The 4,144-nt window shown below is 41.0% G+C and overlaps 1 pseudogene; it reads left to right on the top strand.

Moving 5' to 3' along the window:
- The first annotated feature begins 3,697 nt into the window (after window positions 1-3,697).
- LOC109393606 (40S ribosomal protein S21 pseudogene) lies at window positions 3,698-3,944 on the top strand (annotated as a pseudogene).
- The last annotated feature ends 200 nt before the right edge of the window (window positions 3,945-4,144 follow it).

The raw sequence follows: 4,144 nt of genomic DNA, 5'->3' as shown, positions 1-4,144 counted from the left end.
GCGGTGAGACCGCGTAGGCTGCAGCCCCTGCTGCAGTGGGTTGCCATGGGCTACCGTGTGTAGCCAGCAGCCAGCGTGAGCAGCCAGCAGCCACTGTGAGCGGCCATCCAGAAGTCAACAACTGATCTGCCTCACCCGGGAAGAGCGCAATGATGGTGCCAGCTTGGGCCAGTGAAGCAACATCCTCCACAACTAGACAGAAGAACAAAAGGACAGCAACTTGTCTGTTCCCCTTCCCCCAATTCCCCAGCGCTGTTCCCATCCCCCAATTCTCCAATAAAAAAATCTTTAAAAAAAAAACAAAAAAAGAAATTAGGCTGACAGAGCACCACTTTCTCAAGCAATTTGAGGACAAGAAAAAGCAACCTAATTGCTGCGTGTGCATCATTATGCCCTCACAATGTGCAAAAAAGGGGAAAGGTGTTTGTAAACAAAAACAAACCATGTATTATTGTGCTATGTTTCCTGGAAATCCAGCAATGTGTGTTGTTCCTTGTTTTGAGAATTATCACTCAAGTAAAATAAAAGAATCATGTCAGAGCGCCCGGTTGGCTCAGGTGGTTAGAGTGCAGGTCCATAACACCAACGTGGTCAGTTCGATTCCCACGTAGGCCAGTGAGACGCACCCTCCACAACTAAATTGAAAACAACGACTTCCACAACTAGATTGAAAATAATTACTTGACTTGGAGTTGATGGGTGCTAGAAAAACACACTGTTCCCCAATACAATTTTAAAAAACAAAATTAAAAAAAATTTTTTTAATTAGAAAAAGAATCCTGTCAGTGTTACAGAAAGGAAGTTTAGGAAAGTGGATGTGCGTTTTCTATATTGTTGTGTTTTTCAACAACAAATAACAATAGGAAATTTTTATACATAAAAATAATGTCATTTATATACAAAGCAGCTCAAATTGTTATTATTAAATGCATGAAATGGTCAAAATATTAACTTTTTGTTTTTTGTGGATTTCTGACACATTAAAAAAAACTTGAAATCAATTAACACAGTGAAAGAGTTAAGAAAGAAAATAAAATAGCAAACACTTAAGATAAGTGGAAAATACAAAATAAGAGGATGGCGATAAACCCAAATATATACATTAGTGTAAATGGACTGAATGCTCTACTTAAAAGAAAAAAATTATCAAACTGGAAAAGAAATAAAGAAAAGGAGGGAGGGAAGGAGGGAAGATAGGAAGGAAGGGAGGAAAGAAGGAGTCTAACCATATTCTGTCAACAACAAACAGATATGAATTTTAAAAATAAAATCTCAAGTACACAAGAAGGTTGAAAGTAAAAGCATGGAAAGTAAAAGCATACTGTATTCAGGGTCCCCAAGACTACTCCCTCAAGTTCAATAATTCACTTTTCTGAGACCCACAGGACTCAGAAAAGCTGTTATTCTCATAATTTATTACACAGGAAGGATACAGATTAAAATCAGCATACAGATACAGATTAAAAATGTCAAATGGGGTAAAGCCCCAAAGCAACCAGGCACAAGCATCCAGGTGTCTCTTCATAATGAAGTCATATAGGGTCATGCTCAATTCTCTTAGCAACAATATTGACAATATATGCCAAGTATTGCCAACTAAGGAAGCTCACCCAAGCCTTGGTGTCTGGCCAGAGTTTGCACTGGGGGTCAGTTATGACGCACTTATGTGACTGATTTTATTTTATTTATTTATTTGTTATTATTTTTCAATTACAGTTGACATACAATATTATATTATTGAGTTGTCAGAAAAGTCATGACACATGTTTGCGACAGATGGCACTAGTCCATTTTTGGAAGTACTAGAGTCATTCGCATCTATGTTATTTCTATGTCATTTGACAGCTGACAGTTCTAGCTTCATTCTAAAAAAAATTGAGCGATTTGGTTGAGTTTCGGAGATTTTACAACAAGTTGAAGATGGAAGACTAAACTGTGCATTTTTGCCATATTTTACTGTTTTACTTCCATAAAGGGAAGAACATGCATCAAGCTTCTGAAAGGTTGCATAAAGTTTACGGTGACACTGCTCTACAAGAATGTCAGTGCCAATGGTGGTTCATGAAATTCTGTGCTGATGATTTTGATCTCAATGACGGTCCTCGGTCAGGGAGGCCCACCGAGGTTGATGACGACAAAATAAAGGCATTGATCAAGTCAAACCCACGTTACACGACACGAGAGATTGCAGGAACATTGAACATCCATCATTCCAGTGTTCACGACCACCTGAAGAAGCTGGGATACGTAAGCCAGCTCGATATTTGGGATCCCCATGAACTCAAAGAAGTTCATTTGATGGCACGTATAAACATCTGCAATAAGCTCATTAAATGTGAGGAAAACAATCCTTTTTTGAAGGACTGATAACTGGTGATGATTAGTGGATTGTTTACAACAATGTGGTGCGCAAACAGTCTTGGTCCCGAAGTGATTCGCCTCAAACGACATCGAAAGCTGACATTCATTAGAGGAAGGTTATGCTCTCATTGTGGTGGGATTTTAAAGGTGTCATGTTTTTCGAGCTCCTACCAAGGAACCAAACAATCAATTCAAATGTGTACTGTAGGCAATTGGACAGTTTGAACGAATCCATCATCCAGAAATGTCCAGAGCTTGTTAATTGTAAAGGGGTTGTGTTCCATTGCGACAACACGAGACCACACACAAGTTTGATCACCCATCAAAAATTATTGGAGCTTGGATGAGATGTGTTGCCACATCTACCATACTCGCCTGACCTTGCACCATCAGACTTCCACTTGTCTCGTTCTCTTCAAAACTCTTTGTGTGTATAACGTTCAATTCAGCTGAGGCTGTAAATCAGCACATTGTTCAGTTTTTCGCAAATAAAGACAGGTCCTTCTATGAACCAGGAATTATGAAGCTCACTGAAAGATGGCAAAAGTTTATCAAACAAAATGGGCAATATATCATTGATTGATCTTTGTTCTTTCTTTTTTTTTAAGATTTTTTTTTTACTGGGGAATTGGGGGACGGGAACAGACAAGTTGCTGTCATTTCTGTTCTTTAGTCTAGTTGTGGAGGACTTTGCTTCACTGGCCCATGTTGGTATTATCATTGTGCTCTTCCCGGGTGAGGCAGATCAGTCACTGGCCTCTGGACGGCCGCTCACAGCAACTCTTGGCAGCTCACACTGGCTGCCAGCCGCTCACATTGGCTGCCAGCCACACGCGGTAGCTTATGGCAGCCCACTGCAGCAAGGGCTGCAGCCTAAGCCGTCACCGGCAATTCCCTGCAGCCCAACTTCAGGTCGAGCTGTTGTTCACCATCTTAGCTGTAGAGGACAGTGTCACTGGCCCCATGTGGGATCCGAACCGGGGCCCTGCTGCTCAGAGCTGGTGTCCCAAGCCAGCTGTTAACCAACGCGCCACTCGGCTGGCCCTGATCCTTGTTTTTTATATACATAAATGACCTTTGAAAAACATAGACAAAATACGTCATGACTTTCCCAACAACCCAATAGCTTCAGGTATACCACATAATGATTAGACAATTATTTAACTTACAAAGTGATTGCCCCGTAAGTCTAGTACTCATCTGATGTCATACACAGTTATTATAATATTATTGACTATATTCCCTATGCTGTACTTTACATCCCCATGACTGTGGTTTTGAGTTGCTTAAATCAAGAAACTCCCCAGGTCATGGTGGCACCAGGCGTGGCCTTCACATGCAGAATGACACTGGCGAGTTCATGGACCTATACTTGCAAATGCTCCACCAGAAAATGCATCATTGGCTCCAAGGAACACATGTCCATCCAGATGAACATGGCTGAGGATAGCAAGGTGACAGGCAAGTTTAATGGCTACTTTAAAACCTATGCTATCTGTGGGGCTATTTGCAGGATGGGTGAGTCAGATGACTACACTTTCCGACTGGCCAAGGATGCCAGCATTATCTCAAATAGCTTTTGACTGGAGAAAATCACAAGTGTGGAATATTTGTCATAAATAAATAGTGAAAACCCAAAAAAAAGAAAAAGAGAGAAACTGCTTATTCCACCATACTTTCAAATATGCCAGGGAGAATACACTACCCTAGACTATAGCCATCAGCATCAGACAGGAGGGGGTGGGTACAACAATACATAGAACCAAACCCCACACCAAGGAGA

Source organism: Hipposideros armiger, unplaced genomic scaffold, assembly GCF_001890085.2.
Source record: "Hipposideros armiger isolate ML-2016 unplaced genomic scaffold, ASM189008v1 scaffold_385, whole genome shotgun sequence".
NCBI classification, from domain to species: domain Eukaryota; kingdom Metazoa; phylum Chordata; class Mammalia; order Chiroptera; family Hipposideridae; genus Hipposideros; species Hipposideros armiger.
Note: the sequence above shows the minus strand (reverse complement) of the source record. Positions and strands in the feature narration are given on the sequence as shown.